This window comes from Lagopus muta, chromosome 7, assembly GCF_023343835.1.
Source record: "Lagopus muta isolate bLagMut1 chromosome 7, bLagMut1 primary, whole genome shotgun sequence".
Lineage (NCBI taxonomy): Eukaryota > Metazoa > Chordata > Aves > Galliformes > Phasianidae > Lagopus > Lagopus muta.
Genome location: NC_064439.1, coordinates 10689955 through 10708127, shown reverse-complemented (window position 1 = coordinate 10708127; position 18173 = coordinate 10689955). Strand labels below are relative to the sequence as shown.

At 40.9% G+C, this 18173-nt stretch overlaps 1 protein-coding gene across 2 annotated transcripts in view; it reads left to right on the top strand.

The window, feature by feature from the left end:
- The window catches only part of ADARB2 (adenosine deaminase RNA specific B2 (inactive)), a 296845-nt gene that overhangs the window by 203695 nt on the left and 74977 nt on the right, over positions 1–18173 (top strand). The gene's annotated exons all lie outside the window — the stretch shown is intronic.

Here is an 18173-nt window from a genome sequence, read left to right as displayed (position 1 = left end):
GCAAAGCACTAGGAGCTCTAAGAATTATTCTGCTGCTGGCTTGCTGTGAAACCCTAGGCAAGTCATTTAAATCCAATATTCCTGTAATAAAAAATGGGCATATTATATGAAAGAATACTTTAAGATCTTTAAGTAGTGTGTAAATGCAAATAGGTAGTAGCTATTCCCATTAACATTAGTAAAGATGTTCATTAACAAGACAGTGTTGTATAGGATCTGAATCCTTTCTGTGACATGATTGCCTGTGGGATCCAGGAATTTTATCTGGTAACCCAGAATTTTTTTCCTATGTTTCAAAAAATGAAATATGAGAAATGTGAGAAATTTTAAATACATCATGATCATTAACCTCTTTCCCTTTAATTCTGGTTTATAAACTCCATGTGCGAGTGGGATACTAACACAATTGAATAATAGCAGTCATCTTCACAGAGTGCTGTGGCCAACCTGTCAGTTCCATCCACACAGTGCTCCTCTGAAATATGGGTGAGATTTATGATAAATCCATGTTGTCTCCTGGCTTAATTAGTTCTGGTAAAAAAGCTGTTTGTCTTGACCAGTTTGCCTGTCCTTCCCCTTGCAAACCTAACAGTCGAATACATAGAGGAGTCTGTATTTGCATCCTATTGTCTGCTTTGCTGAACCCAGTGAACTTGGTTGGGTGGCTTAGCAGGCAGATACCATGCATTCATTAACAGATGCTTCACCATATTCTAAAACTACACTGCAAGTAACACAATCTCTCTATTTCCTGGTTCCCTGGCTTCAAAATCACGTTCCATGAAGATGGATTGTTCCATCCAACCATGTCCCAAATTGTTCATGACAGTACATGACAGATTCTTCAGTTATTCTTTTTATGGCTTTTTTTTCCTTTTTGTAGATTTCTGTTAGTGAAAAGGTGTAATTGAACTAACTTCATCATTATTTTTGAGTTTGTTATGTGCTATACAACTAAAAGATTAGTCAGACACCTTTAATGTCAGCATTCAGGATATTAATTGAGAGAGAAGCTTTAACACTGATTTTTGCTGACTTCTTTACTAATTGCTTTCACGAGTAGTCATAGAGGCCATGACACACAACCCGAGCTTGTGTTACTCACTTATGTCACAACCCAGCTTCCAGTGACACTGACAAATGTGTTTCCTATGACTTCAGCTGGGCTGAAGCTGGAGCATTAAATCCAGAAGCATGTTTTCTTGTTCTGGCTCTGTTATCTCATGTAGTGACTCTTTGGTCACTGCTTCAGTTGGCCCATCTAGCTGTTTTTGCCAGTCAAAGTGGTGGTTACCATATCAAAAAGAATGTTATTCTTGTTAAGCTGTGGTCAGAACCAGCTGCCTTGAAACTTGTTTCATATCCTTCCTCTCTCTCAGATCTTCCATGAGCCATATTTTCAAGGACACTTTTCAAGTCATGTTTTCAAAGCTCTACTTACTTTTCTTTTAGTAGGTTCAGCTTGGTTTGTGTCCAAATCTATTTAAAAGCAAGAGAGTAATATGAAACTCAAACAGCTTAGAGTTTTAAATATTAGAGGGGGTTAATTTCTTCACAGAATAAGGAGTAACTACTCAGACAACACTCTTTTTGCATGCTTCATTTTATTAGGATATCAAATAGCTAACTAATTAATAATAGGGAAAGGCAAATTTCACCCATATTTTTGAATACTGTGTAGAATACAGGACTGTGTTCAACTCTAAAGAATATTCCGCCCTTGCGTGTCTCCGTTCCTGTTCCCATTGCTGTCATCAGCGGCTTTTGGAGGCCAGAATATGCTCTTTCCTCACTTCTCCCTTACTGAAAACAGGAAAAGCCAGTGATCTCACAATACTGGTTGTCCACCAGTGCTCAATTTATAGATTTGACTTTGTCCAAGGAAGTGTCAAAAATTTTACATGTTCTTATCAGCTGGACTTGTGACCATTGACATTTGTGCCTGGCTCATCATGGCTGCTGGGAACGTGGTGTTCCTCAGCCTGGCCCTCAGGCATGCTTTCAGCCTGACAACCACTTTCCCTGCTGAGCAAGGGAGATTCAGTGCAAGATGTCAAAAAAGGCACCATATCCTCTACTCTGTCCTAATAGGCACTGGTTACACAAGAGGCTTCCTGAACTGCTGGGAAATGTAGAGCATAGACATAAATTCCTGCCATGCTGATCTCTTCTAATTCAGACAAAACAAAGAAATGCAAGCACAGCAAAGATAGAAATAGATTAATTCCCTTAGGCAGCTGCAGTCCAACTTGCTTGTTCAGCTGCCACTTCTGCCCCTCACCTGCCAATGCCGAAAATCCAAGTGAGATTTTGAAAATTTCACATGATTATTGTTGGGAGTAGATGATCTTATTGGTCCCTTCCAACCTAACTGATTCTATTATTCTGTGTTTTCTTAACAGAGCAACGCTGCACATCTGAGTTTCTTTCCTGTCATTGTTCCACTGTGTGTTTGAGCTGACTGCAAAATTATGCCCTCTTCCTTCCACCCCCAGAAAAATCATGCTTTAGACCAGGAAAAAAATATTATCTCAAAATTTAAATCCGAAATAATCTAGCTTGTGACTTGTCTGCAGCTCTCAATAGGGCTTTGATTCACTTCTGTGATTCTCATACACGTGCAATGACAGCTGAGGTTGCAAGCTCTTGAACATATATATGGTGAATAGGAGGTAGCTGAGATAAACCAGCTAAAGTGATGAGAAGATTTGCCCATCAATCTGCCAGCTAGTGTTCTTTCACAAACCAGATGTCTTATCTGTGCTATGCTGCTGAAGTGCAAGATAAATACTATTGATGGTGTGGGGCTGGGCATACCGCGTTGATCTGAGTAGCCAAGAAAGAAGCCTGGAGAGCTGCTAAACTAATGAATAATGGCAGAGATAAAGTGAATCAGGAGAATGGAAATTGCAGTGCATCACTGTGCGCCATTTCCAAGTCACTAAATAATTGCTCCTTGTTTCCTAGAATACTTGGTCTGAACTCATACTGTCCATCAAATAATGTGCAGTTTCTTCAATTATCAGCTTTTATGGAAGTCTGACAATTATTTCTCTCCACATTGGTAACTAATATTCTTGCAATCCAAAGTGGGAGATGACACCGAGGAGCGCTGACCCAGCCAGCCTTAATGAGGCTGCACTGGTATATGGCTGCTCACACACTCCTGGACTTTCTGAGTGCAATATGCTCGTTTTAGGAGATCAAGGTGACCCCCAACTGCATCTGACCAATTTACAGATTGTTTTTCTAATCTTGTAGTCCTTCCAATCTATCTCACTCAGTCTAAATAGCATTCTTACTGCTGTACAGCAGAACCCTTAATTAATATTGCCATTTAAAAAATGTGTAATAGAGGGGTGCTTGGATTTCAAATGGATCTAAATTAAAAGCAAATAAGTGTGAAAATCGCATTCACTCTGCTTTGAAATTGCTTAACGCTGCTGTCGCTGGTTCATATCCAGAGCCTCCAGAGCAGTAGCTGTCTGTTTATTTAAATGAAACCTCACTTTGTTTTCTGTGTATGTCACCAAAAAGAAGCAGGCTGGTTATTTTTTCTGCTGCAAATAAAGCTAACCATCCAATTCCAGTTAAATCCCCTATAATTCCAAAGTGTCATTTACAGACTACAACTACCTGAGTTATCCACACTGCACTGATTCCTTACCCTGCGCAGGTCAAGGATTCCTGCAAGCTGTCTTCAGCATCACCCTGAAGAACAATGGCATGGGAAGAACAAGTACCATGTCAGGGAAAGCCCTGTATGTCCTATGCCTCTCATCTACTTCCCTCCAAAAGCCTGTTTCTCTGGGTTGTAAAGCACTCCATTTCCATTCAGTATCAATTATTCCTGCCTCCTTCACTCTATTTCACTAACTATCCTCATTTGCCAACTTTCTTGCAAGCATGCCCTGTCATCTGTGTTGCAATTAAGCCAGGGCTGAGGCTGGCAGTGATAGATTTCACTCTGGTGCGAATACGGACAGCACAGAGCTGGCACTGAGTTTTGAGAAGCTGTTCTAGTGTGTTTATACAAAGAGCTTTGTCTCATCAAGTGACCAGGTACCTTTTTATAGCTGTCTGTCTTGCACACAAAGAGAAGCAGCTGATAGGTATGTGTGTAGCTCTTAGACACAAGAAAGGGAAATGCTTGGGACCAAATAAATGCCTCTGCAGTACAAACAGTGTTTGATTTTCAGCCATCTATTTCTGACTCTGTAGGTGAGGGAGAAAATGTGCAGAGCAATGGGCAGTCAAGACACTTACAGGATTACAGTTTCTTAAGGAAAAAAAATAGCAAAAGAATCACTTTAGAGGCAAAACATTAGTACACTGGACACTGCTGTAATTCTCCTGGCTGCTAATAAGATTGCAATCACTTCCAGGCTCACAGCTGACCACTTCCTACCCCTCAAAGAAGTCCAACATAAAAGGTGATTATTGCCCCAGAGACATTACAACTGGAGTCTTACATGAAGAAATTACCATGTTTTAATGTATATAATCCTTGTAAGATCAAAAAGAGAATGCAGAAGGGCTACCTACATGGAATCAGAAGAAACAAGTTAATAAGGCAGAAAGGTCTCTGATCTCTTGCTCTTACAGTATCATCACATAAGCATAGCCACATTAAGGAGTTGCAGATGAAGTACTGTCATCACTGCAAAGTAACACATCATTTTGCATCAGCTACACTCTGGCTAGCTGTTGCAGGAGTAAGTGTCTGGCAGTGTATGCATCTCTACTCATACACCACCAAAGGCATCAGGGCCTGTCTTTGGGCACATCTGGGAGGCTGTTTGACAGCATGTGAGTGTGAGAACACCTCGCTCCATAAGGACATCCATGTCCCACCCCACATTCCCCGCTCCAGCCTTCCACCATCCTGATGGAGAGCAGCATCCGCCGTGCCAGGGCTGTTCAGGACAGGCTCAGTTGTGACAACATGTATATTTCCCACCTCATCTCACTCATCTGCTCCTCAGTTCCCTGCAAACCCGTTCCCCCCTGCCCATAAATAACTGCAGCAGGACCCCAAAAGGACTCCTCTATACTTGTCTTTAAGTAAAAGTGTAGTGCTTGCCTAACTACAAATAGATAGAGCTGTAATAATGGTGATAATTGGTGAATGAATGGCTGGTTCCATTTATAGAAGTGAAAAAAAATAATTTTAATATCTTCAAGGAAAAAATCTTTGAAGCGTAAAGGCATTTTTCTCAGGTGTATGAACTCTGCTGGCTGCCACTGTTTGCCACACTGACCCAGCCTTGTCTTGTGGTGACTGGTGGCACGGATCTGATTTGTGAAGAATTATTGTGACATGTTATGGAGTGAGAGTTTGTGCGCAGCTCTGGCGTCGTGCAGAGCTGGTTTTACATGAAAGCTGAATCCCAGCCTGGTGTCATCCACACATAAAACTTCCCTCTCAAGCAGGCACTCTCACAGCTGGCAGAGCCGCCTTTGTTGCTTTCTGGCTTTGTCAGGGAGCTAGGGACACTTCAAAAGGCTCCCGGCAAGCTGGACCTCGTTAAAGCTCCTGCTTCGTCCTGCGTCCTGACATTGTTTACGGTGCTTCATTATTATCTACTTAATACAAGCCATGATCGTTCTGCTCCACTAAATGGAGCTGTAATACAAGAGCCCGGAGTGGATTTTTCTTTGGTCAACTTCCATGCAAAGCCCTCTCAGTCTGAGCTGGAGTGTTACATTCACGCCAAAACCCCGTTCTTTCTCTATTTTTATCTGTAGTCACATCTAGGAAGCCTTAATTATTCACGCAGCTCTCTCCTTCCATGAGCAGAGGATGAGGAGCGAGCTGCTCCCACCCATTTGACGATGCCTACCTCCCTCTTGTGGTGCCTGGGCCAGCTGCGTTAGGCTTAATTTTAGCATTGGTGAGAAATAGTGGAATGCAACAGACGTTGAGCTTGATATAATAGATACAAAATATTCTTTATATGTTCAGACATTCATAAAACCAAAAAAAAGCTAGAGAACTTGCTGAATATCCTTTGTTGTTCCTTTAGTACTGTATGTAAACAAAAATGATTTTAAGTCTCTGATGGGAGTAAAATTTATCCAAGAAAATTTTAGGTTTTTTCACATGCAGCATATGTAATGTGAACTTCTGTTAATATACAACATTTTTTATGAACTCCTGAGAAACATAAATGAGAGGAGTAGGTAAATTAACTGTCTGCTTTCACCACAAAGTTGTATTCAATGAAAACAATCAATATGCTCTATGTATTGTGATACCCACTAGCTTCTTAGGCTGAATTCTAAGAAACATAAAATAGGAATGTAGCTATAAACCTTTCCTCCTTCACTTCAAATACTTCAATATTGCCTTCAGACAAATCATGTTACTTTTTCATTCTTCCCAGTTTTCCAATCAGTAACTCAGAGTTTATTTTCCAGTTTTCCTTTTTGTCTTCTACACTCAAGAAGACATTTGATATGAAAGAATCTAGCTATGATTGTTCTTAACCTACATGTCATCATATCTACTGCAGGCATGAGTCATGTAATCAGGCAATGGTACCTTAAAATCAGGGCCACACAGAGATGTCACTCACGTGAACCCATGCTACCCAAGCCACACTGATTTGCTTTATGAATGCCTTGGTTGAGGATTTTATTCTTTACCTAGTTCACCTCTAAAACTAAAGGTCAAAAGAGAACATTCCCAAACAAACAAACTGAAATGAGCAAAATGAACGTGTTTTTCAGTTTGTTCAGAGAAGTAGCCTTAAAATCCCATGATTTCTAGGTTCTTGTGCTATTTCATTGCAGAGCTCCTGGTTTTCACAGATAATTTTCTGTGAACTGGACACTATTTCTTACAGAAATAATTACAACTCCTTTCCCTCCTAGGTGGGTCATTGCTTTATTAGGTTAAACACAATGAGTAATGCGAGTCTCCAGGGTCCAGCAGGGAGAGTGAAGTCAGCAACACCAGTTTCATTTCTTGTTTGATAATTAGTTTTTATCCAAACCAACTCTACCCCATACTTTTACGGAAAAATCCTCTCAGGGATATTAGAGAATAAACTCATTACTCCTGGATCAGCCCCCTCTTTTTCTTTCACTGTCTGTGATGCACGCAGAAAAGTCAGTCTAACCCTCTGTGCCTAATGACCCATGTACACTCATAATATGGAACAATAGTTCATAATAGCACAATTAAACTTTTAGGGTTGGCTGTCCTGGTTATTGCAGAGAAGTGCAGAAATAGAACATTCCTGTTTAAAGCTGATTGGGCTACACATAAACCCTCTGCAAACTGAGTCAGTGGCCATCAACACATAACAGCAAAAAAAAAAAAAAAAAGCAAGATACAAAATAAAAGGAAGCAATGGTTGACAACACAGCAGTCAAAAAGTCAATTTCCTTGAAGACTTGTACACATGGCAGCAATGAAGGGGCAGATAGTTGACTGACATGCACCAGAAGACAGAAATCAGAGCCTCACTGGAGTTTGTGTTCTTGTGTATCAGTAATCCAAATGAAAATGGGAAATGATCACATAGCTGTTAGAACTGTCCCCCGAGCCAGAAGTTGGCCGTTGTACCACTTGGAACAGCAGCATGATTCACCCTAGACATTTTCTCATAATAATGCTAATAGAGGCTCATAATATGATAAGATGGAGAGAAGAGGAATGGTTCATGAGTGTCACCATTCTGGAGAACACCCTCACAGCTGCTAAGGGCAGTTATCAGCTAACACGTCAAAAAAAAAAAAAAAAAAAAAAAAAAAAAAAAGAAGGAAAAAGGGAAAGGGGAAAAAAGGATAAGGGAAAAAGAAAAAAAAAGTCCCTGGCATGCACATAATTATGGATCATATGGCTCACTGAGCCAGAAGCTCAACCCAAGAGTTCTGCTTTTCCCAGACAGGACTGGCAACGCATTAGAAGACTGTCATATTTTGCTGCCTTTTGAATGGATGTTCTCCCTCAGCTTAAAGCCACTCAGCATCTTTTTTTTTCAGTGCACAGGGGGAGTGAACATTGTATTATTAGTGTAGGCTGATGGCTATGACTTTCTGATATTGGCTTTTGGTAATAGCTCTGCTCTCCTGGAGCGTGTCTTTGGTGCTGGATGACTTGGGGAAATCACTGTAAGTGTTCATCATAGCACAGCAATCATAATATAGAGTTACATGGACATTAGCAGAACAGAAGATGTGAGTTCTTAACACAGAGACATCTCTGCCCATTTTGTGTTTGTTTTCCTCAAAACTATGCCTTCTTCAATGCCCCAATACATTATTCCTGACCATAACTCATGCACTTTTTCTAAGTTTCCACATGATTTAACCCAGCAATATTTACTATTTACTCTAGCAAACAGTCTCAGCATGACTGGAGGAAACTCTGCATAGTATTTGCCTTTCCTGTAGAGTCTGCCTACTAAACAGACAGTGAGACCTCTTAAAAATTCTTTCTATATAAAATAAATGTAATATTTTTCTCAAAAATCCACTGGGGGGAGAAAAAGTTTTGAAAGACAAAAAACAAAATATTGTCATGCAAACTTTCAACTAGAAAATTTGTGGATATTTTTGGTTGCAATCATAACAGTCATTGTAACAGCAATGCCCTTTCCTTTTCCAGGGCAAGCTATGTGTTTTACATTTTGACTTTGAAGGAAATTAAAGCACAAGAGGGATGAGACTGCTGCTGCCACCACATTCTGGAAAACACTGACAGGAGTAAATGAACAACATTCCCCAAAACACTGACAAGTTACAGTGCATAAATTTTCCTTTTAAATCTTGTATTCATCAAAAAGAAAAAATGTGACTTATATATCAAAATTTAAGCCAGCAGTCCTAACTAGAAAGTGAGAATCCTGCATGCAAAGTCGCTGCCTTGTCATGTGAACAAGTTGAAATCAGGCAGATATCTGAGCAAAGTTTCAGTGTGGCAGAACAAGAGATATTGTGCAAATCAGAGAGATCTGATGGGGAGACCTTGATACCCTGAATGCCAGTGAGGCTGAACTGAGCAGCAGCAGAGAAAGAAATGTTGCCAAGATACAGTGGAATGGAGAGGAAGCTTCCAAAATGCCTTTGATAGAATATGATCTAAGCAAATTAAACACTCATATTGGTGCAGTTTGCAAACTAATATTTCTGCCTTTTGAAATGTGAGGTGTTGGCAGCTAGGTGAGAGCAGTGGTTTGCTTGTTCCCAGCTGCAGATGTTGAGAGTTTAGTGGCATCTGGAATTAATATCCAAAATATGAGAAACTGGGAGTTGGATTTGATGGGCAGAACTCACACCTGTGGTGAAAATCAGGCAAAAACTTCAAGTCTGGGAGGGAAACTTTCTGCTATTGCACAGATAGAAGTGAAATCCCAGGGAAGGGCTCTGTGGCACACACAGGGACATGCTTTTCTGGGAGTGGGAGCTGTGTTTTGCTGCCCACACCGCGGATTGCATTCTGGGGGCTTATTTCTTTCCATCTCTACTTGCTAGCATTAGAAATATTAAAAATTCTTTACGTGGTTGTGAAATTAAGGTGATTAACTGAGGCAACATAAACTAAATTTACTCTAATATACATGGGCTCTAATATACATTTACTCTAATATACATTCCCACAAAGTGATGTGGGAAGCTAATGCCTTTATTCCATATTCCCACAGGCATAAACCAGAGCAGAATTTGAGTCTGTGGATTTGTAGTGAATAAAATATCAAACTTACTCAGAAATATGTTGCAGCTGTTTCTCATTCCATCATGCAGCTGATAAATAGCTAATCTCCAGTTCGGGCCTCTCTGTTTAAATAGGCACAGTAAAAAGTTCAGCTATCTCTGCCTGAACTACTTCAGCTGGATATCCATAGTTCAGCGCTTCTGGCCCCTATTAAATGCAATACAGATTAAGTCTGTTTTCTACTACTATTTGTTTTTCTCTTGACACTGTTGTTATCTGCTCCCACTAAAGGCCTTCAGACGGGAAGAATAATCTACCGAAAAATATATTATTTAGCAAACACAAGTAAACATCACTAATGTTAGGAAGACAGAGAACTTCCTGTTTGTTAGCCTTTAGTACATTGCTCTCTGCAGGCAGCTTCACCCCCACCAGAACTGATCACTTTGCAGATCCGGAACAGCCCCCAAAAATGAGGTAACTACATCTTACCCCATGTTATAGCAAAGAAGCAGTGAGACAGCCTCTTTCCTCTTCTTGCTGCTCACCTCACTCACCTGCTTCACCAGTGTCATGCACAGCTTCCTGAAATCTTCTGCCTTCATTCCCTTTCCTAGCTCCAGTTTGCCCGCTGCTAATTTTCAGTCTCCTTTGTTACGCTCCCATTGTTGGGAATGGTCTGCTCACCCATCTGGGAGCAGAATGGAACTGGGAGTAAGGAAGCAGCTGTGAGAACAATTCAGTACAATCTGGGTCAGATATTAGGTGCCCCGTCCTTGTGATAATCGCCTGCATTAGAGCACATTAACACGATTGCACGTGCAGTAAATTAGCAATGCTGTGTGCTGAGGCACAAAATCAAGCCCAATAATACTAGAAGTGTGTATGAGAAACAACCGTGATCACTATCTAATTAATTAATAACTAGTTACTGATGAAGAGGGGAACATTTGAAGCTAAATACATCCTTGATAAGGCCAACAGGGTTGTTTTAACACGTCGTATTTTACCGTAAGATATATAAGTACAAATAATTGCTTCCACTATATCATGGCATTAGTTCCACGACAGTTCAGCTGATTACTTCAAGGTTTTATCTGCGTTTTGTAGCTGCTAGATCTGTTACCATTTTGCACCTTGTTAGCCGGGAGTGAAACACTGGCATCTGTTTACATGTATTGCATGTAATGTAGCAGAAGAAGCAGAATCAATACGATAGATATATACAGTACCTGCATCACAAAGGTTACCGCGCTCAGAAAATAGCTGATGAAGACCTGAGGTAATGAGCTGAAACATCCTGAAAGTAATTCCTAGCAGCACTAAAGACAATAATATAACTTCCCTTGACATGGGTAATCCTCCGCAGACTGAGGGAAGAGTAATTTTTTCTGGAAGAGAGTTTTGTGGTCGGCTGAGAGTTTGAGTGAGATATGGGCTATACCTTAGGAGTGAGGAGCAGCTCATAACTCAGGAGAGGTGGAACCTGAATGAAGTCACAGAGGTCATTCTCATTTTATCATGGGAGAAAGGACACCCTGGACATCACTCAGCATTTTCATACATTTAAGTAGAGAGATAGTGTTTTTTTCACTCTAGATTTCATGAACAAAAAGCCTTTAAAACAATTAAAAATGGCTGTAGAGTGACCATTTGCTCTGTGAGTCCAAAGCTAGACACATCTAATGAAACACACAGGGATTCCCTGGTCCATGTAGAGAATGGAACTACCAGCTAAACATTTTTGTTTTCTTTCAGTACATTTTTTGATGCTGCAGTGTACTGTCTGGAAGGGTGAGTGAAGTCATCAGAGATGTTTGCCCATCCTTTTATCTCCCTTCTTGATATCAACCATTCGTGTGATGTGAATATTTCTGCAGAAGAAGTATCTGTGCATGTTTTCAGATTGGTTTCCTAGCAAAATTATCAGTCTGTGATCACGCTTTCTGCTGTGCCTCATAACATTTGAGACTGTTCAGCTGTGTTTGATAGCAGCAAGTATCTCAAGACACTCAGTCTCTATCTGTACAACGTGAAAGCAGGGGCTTTGTAGAATTGAGAGAATCCCAAGCTTGTGCAGGACAGAGGACAAGGAGATTCTCCCCTGTGGGCCAGACAGCATGATGGCAAAGCACGTGGAGGCATACTGGTGTCTCCATTTGGTGGTTTCTTTTCTCCATACAGGTGACTGTACTCCCTCTTTTGCAGAAGTATGACACTGCTTAAGCTTGCAGAGTCACAGAGGCCTAGGTTTAGGAAATGCTTCCCTATGGCTGCATTATGGGATTCCTTAGGAGCAGGGAGGGAATTGTGCAGTTGCTGACAGCAGTTCAGACCTGGCTCCAGCCTGGTAAGTAGAGCTTGTGCAAAAATCTGCTATGTCAAGGCAGCTTCCTCCTCTTACTCCCACTCAGAAAGGCTGGGAGATGTGGATTTGTGTTTACTGCAAACATGGCATCAGTGGGATCCTCAAGAAATACCTCAGAGGCATGCCTACATGCGTATGCCTACGAGGCACGAAGTCTCTGCATTTTGTGTTGAGGTATCTGGCTGTCCTCAGCCTCTCATCCTTTTTATGGAGTACCACACTGCACCCAGAAATCTTGTTTCTATATCATGAATGGGCACTGTAACATCAATCACCTGTCAGTGCAGGAGCACAGAATACAAGAAGGGAGTAGATTTCTGTCATGTGTGTTTGGAATTCACAGCACTAATTTATTTTTTTAATATAGAAACATTTTTGCTTCTATGAGACCTGTGAACCTATTCTTGCTTTATACAACACAGAGCAAAGTAATGGGTGAGATTATTGCTAAGCATTGGAGAATGGCCTTGATGAAACAGGGAAACTGAACTCTAATATGTTCCCTATGTCTGAACCCATGTCTCAGGATGGGACAAGACGGCAAAGGACCAAAAACAAAACCAGAAATATCAGTGCATTATTGGTGGGGCCAAAGGAGCAGAAATGAACAAGACATCATTTACTTTACTTGCACCTGTGGTAGTAACTGCAAAATTGATCATCTAAATTTAAGTGAATTCCAGTAACATCTGTGAACAATTTCCTTGTTTTTCAATGTAGTATGTTGCTAAGTCAAGGGACTGTTAATAATTCCATTAAAACTATTTATCCTTCTCTCAAACAGCAGAATAAATTCAGGCATGGAATTGTTACTCTTTTTTTCCCCTTTTTTTTTTTTTTCCTAACATATCTGATCCTGATTTCTGTGGGATTTAATTGGCAAAAAACAAAAGACTGAAAAATGATTGATTAGAGATTCAACTGGAAATGTAGTCAGGTGTCTATTCATTATTCTACTATGTTACACTTGTTATAAAATAGGTGGAGCAGGTGCTAAAATCCTTACTTTAGCAAAACTGAAGACAACTGTGTTGACACTGGATTACACAGGGACCTTTGTTGTCCTAGGCAGCTGTGAAGGGGGTTGCTGTGTGTTAGGGAAAGAGGATGGTCTGTATTACATCTGAGAGCCTTGTGGGCAATATTCCAAGAGCATGAGGTGGAAATTAAGTGGGTAGCATGAGGACAAGCCTGTGGGAAACATAAAATCACCGTTTGTGAATCTGCATTGACATACTGGTTTCCACTGAATGCCAGTGGCAAAATTATGTTGACTCCAGCTTTCTAATTTAGAGAACTACATTTGGGGAATATTTGGAAAGAACAAAACTCGGATACTACAATTTAAAAACCACATCAATGCCTGTTCTCAAATAGCTGCCTTGTTCCCATTCATACCGTGAGGGTCTAATCAATAAAGTATAATTATCTCCTGTGTTTATAGGGTGATGCTTGTTCTCAGTTTGAATCAAGAACTATTGAAAGGCCATACAAAGAGGACCTGAGCATATTCATGTATCAGGATCAATTTCGAGTTTAAATTGCTTATAATGGTTTTTTAATGCCAATGCAAATATCTCAGCATGGCCTAAAGAGAGAGTTATAAAAAAAGGAACTGGCTGCATCACCAGCTAGTTTTGCTTTTGTAGTTAAACTTGAAACTTAGGCAAGAAATTAAAAATAGTATTAAATACAGCATTTTGCACCTTGATGCCATAGCTTTTGGTTGTTTCATTTCTTTTAGTTTTCTTTCCTCTCTGATTGCTGTTGAAAGATCCAAATCTCCCTCTTGTACGGGGAGAACAGCACTGGACCCAGTTCTCCAAATGTTGCCTCATCATTGCTGAGTAGAGGTGAAGGATCACCTCCTTCAAACTGCTGGCAAATCCAAGGAAGCTGTTGGCCATGAGGTCATATTGCTGGTTTACAGTCAGCTTGTTATCCTCAAGGTCCCTCTCAGCAAACCTGTTTTCCACCTGTCAGCCCCTAGCATGTACAGGGATGCATGGGGTTATTCCTCCCCAGATGAGAACTTTGCATTTCCCCTTGCTGAACTTCTGCCAACTTGCCCATAGTGCCCAGGTTCTTCTGAATGGCAGCATGGCTCTCTGGTCTATCAGCCACTCCTCCCACTTTTCTGTCATCTGCAGACTTGCTAAGAGCACTCTCTGCTTCATCATCCAGATCATTAATTAAGCTGTTATACAGGACTGGACCCAGTATTAACCCCTGGAATACACCACTGCTGACTGGTCTCCTGCTACACTTTGTGTCGCTGATCACCATGGGCTTGGGTCATTCAGTTTTTGACCCAATGTCCATTTATCTAATCTATACATTGACAGCTTGTCTATGATGATATTATTAGACATCACGTCAAAGAGTTTATTAAAGTTGAGGTAAATAACATCCACCAATTCTGTCACCTCATTACAGAGGGCTATTATATTGGTCAATAACTATTTCATAAATCAATGTGTACTGCTGCCAATCACCTTCTTGTCCCTCCTGTATTTGGAAATGTTTTCCAGGTTAGTTTAGTCCATCATCTTCCAAGGACAGAGGTGAGGCTGACAGCCCTATAGTTCCCGAGATCTTTCTTCTTCCCTTTCTTGGAGAAAAAAGTGATATTTGCTTTATTCCAGTAACCTTTGCCAGTAGTGGGAAACAGCAGAATGTTTACAGTTTGTTTTCAGTAATGAGATGCAAGTTACTTGGCTGATTTTAGGAAAATCTGCTGTAATACTTCCATGGCCCGTACTGTGCTGTTAGCTGGACAAGAACAACGAAATGGCCCCTTCTGGCTTCAGTCTTTGGCTTTAAAATTGTTTATAATTCTGTCAGATCAAATACAACCGATACAAATACATCACCTTTTTAAAGTCGATAATGTCCCTTTAGCAGGATTATTTAATAGTCCCAAATACTCTTGTTAATAATGTGTGACAGGCAAGTGTGATAGGAAAGCTTCCTGATTGCTCCTTGTGCAATATCACGCTGGGATTTCAGACCTATGCTCTGCTGTTTACGTTATCTGTACTTCACTTCAGACATATTTTATTAAGGTACTTTAAAAAGGAGAATGGAACATTTTATCATATTTTCCTGCCAACCCCCTTGTGTCTATTTTTTTCCTTAAAGAATTGTTTTTATCATCTGTCTTTTACTGTGTATCACAGCATTATCTTCACCTGTTAAGGGAAAAAAATGAATGTTGTACAGTCAGTGCACAACAGACTGACAGCAAATCATGGCATGGATGTTCCCTTCAGAATGACAGTTATACCCTAGACAGCATAGTGACTAAATAACTCATTGTGAGAAACTCCTTTTCAAAGACAGTTGTTAAATTGAAGGTATTACCAAAAGAGAACATAAGAATTATTGCTTGCTCCATGGTCATTTTTCTTGAGGTAAGGATATCTGCCTCGTTTTTTGCCTTCTGTAAGAAACAAACTGAAAGAAGCAGTCCAGTCCTCAGCACCACTACAGGACCATTATAGCTTATGCTGACTTCGTATTTTCACTATAAACCCTGTTTTCCACATGAGTCTTGAGATCAGGGTTCATTTGCAGTTCAGGCTTGTTTGAGGAAAAGTATTTTTTAATGTACCTTGAGGACTGAACCAAGCCCTTTTAAAATTTGCAGTAGAGGGAGAAAAAAAATAAAAATGAATGATTTCATATGTTTTCTAATTTTGGTCTTTCATTCCTGTATCAAGGATCTCAGTTTGAAGTTGAGGTTTTGCTGACTTGTAATGGGAAATTACTACTATGATGTTTAAATTAGAAACAACACATTCAGGTGAATGGCTTTATTTTCTTAGAAAATGTCTACATTTTCCTAGTGAAAAAATATTCAAAAAACTTTGCAGTACAGAAACTCATGTGTCTCTTATAATCTAAAGGATGGGGGGATTTTGTCTTATTAGAAGATCATCAGTAGATCAGTAATCCTAAGAAAGAGAGGAGGGAGGGAGGGAGGAGAGAAGAAGGGAGGATGGAAGGAGAGAAGAAGGGAGGGAGGGAGGAGAGAAGAAGGGAGGATGGAAGGAGAGAAGAAGGGAGGATGGAAGGAGAGAAGAAGGGAGGGAGGGAGGGAGGGAGGGAGGGAGGGAGGGAGGGAGGGAGGAAGGAAGGAAGGAAGGAAGGAAGGAAGGAAGGAAGGAAGGAAGGAAGGAAGGAAGGAAGGAAGGAAGGAAGGAAGGAAGGAAGGAAGGAAGGAAGGAAGGAAGGAAGGAAGGAAGGAAGGAAGGAAGGAAGGAAGGAAGGAAGGAAAAGAAATCACTGTCACTGAGGAATTACTTACAAAATCTTCCTATGTAATCAACATTTTGTGATGCCTTTTGATATTGTTTTGTATCAGTTTCTAAGACTGTGTTTATTCAGTGCATCCATGGCACGTATGTGTATTGCCAATATTTTTGTCATGAATTTTTCCCCTTCCAAGCAACACTGTCCTCCTGTAGCCTTTCCTTACAGAGGATTTTTGGTGCTCCCAAAATGTTCCAACGCAATTAACTGTCCCAGTGATCTCAGCTGTCAGCCCCAGTGAATACCTCAGTGACTTCCAGAAGCAACCTCAGCAGCTTTCTTTGCTCTTGCAGGCAAAGAAGGAGGCAGCAAGTATTCAAGGGGCTTGAGAACAGCATTTCTGCCTGGTGAAGGCATCCAAGCCCTACCAGATGTTTGCAGTGGCTCTTCCACCAATGCTGCGCGTTCCATGGCCTGGATGCTGGAACACACAACACAGAAATGCTGTAATCCACTGGAGGTGAAGGAAGTTGGGTTAATTCAACATCTACAGCAAATATTGTTTGAAGCCTTTGCTTTGGAGCAGGAGAGTGGATCTCTTCCGCAACAGAGCTGGACCAATCTGAGGTGCCTCAGGGGATGGCAGTGTCTCCAGCCAGCATCAGTGGGTCTGGCAAAGGAGGCCTGACGACAGCTCTAGTTCCTGTTAGGGTCCATGTGGTGTGACTTAAGGGAGGAGAAATGCTCTTCCAAGCTAATTCCCAACACAGAGTCTGTCATATGCTCAGGCAGTTCTTGGCATTGTGCACAGCTGACTGGGGACTCTCAATTCTCTCTGTTTCCCCATGTCCAGGAGGTAGTCTTGGTGAGCCACAACAGTGGGCCACATGTGGAAGACCTCACTGCATCTTTTTCCCTGGGCTCAGGCACAACAGTTGTCAGTTATTCAGCAGAAAACTGCTTCCACTCACAGCATCCAAAAACAACAGATAATTCAGACTCCAGATCAGTCCTGTACCTGTCAGGACAGCACTGCATATTGAATAGTCTTCCAAATCCCTCATTAATGTCTATCTCAGTTTTTTACCAAATAGATGGAATATTCTAGGTAAGGCCTTTGTACATGGCATAAATGACCCAGATTTAGTCTGAATCCATTCCTATCCCCCATAATGTGTTGGTTTAGCAAGGGTCAGCTCTTCACTGTCCAAACTCCTGTGCTTGGAGAGCATCCACTTCCTGAGCTAGGACAGCTCACACTGAGCACATGACTTTGCTTCAGCCATCAATTTAGTGCTCAACACACAAAAATCTGCCCAGCAGGACTACTGAGATAATCAAGATTTGTTATCCCAATTCTATTCCAGAGCCTGAAGGAGAAATTAAAATTGACTCTTGGTTAAAAATATGATGGAGAGGGGATCCGTCTCTCCCTGCCATCTTCTAAGTACATGCAGATAACATGACCACATGTGGGTTCATAATGTTTTAGCTTTACCCAGGGTTTAAAAGATTATTTAAATTCACCAAGTATAATTTTTCTCTTTAGAGAAAATTCAGTTCTACTGGAAATCAATATGCTTAGCCATTTCCGAAATTTTGTCCTGTGCAAGGCAGTATGAAATCCTGTAACACTTGGGTAAGTGACTTCATGAGATGCAGGTCAATGCCGAGTCAGGCCAGCAGGCAGGTTTCGATAAAATCTATTTTCTGCCTCCCATTTAACACCCCCCTTCATTTATTTTTTCCAATACCAGTGTTAAAATGACATCAGGATCCTAGTTTCATCTGCTAAAGATTAGGGACAGCAAGAGATTGAGAGGGCTGTTTGCAGAACTGTCAAGAACATGGAGCAGCCCAAGTGTAAAATCTATTCACCTTTACTTT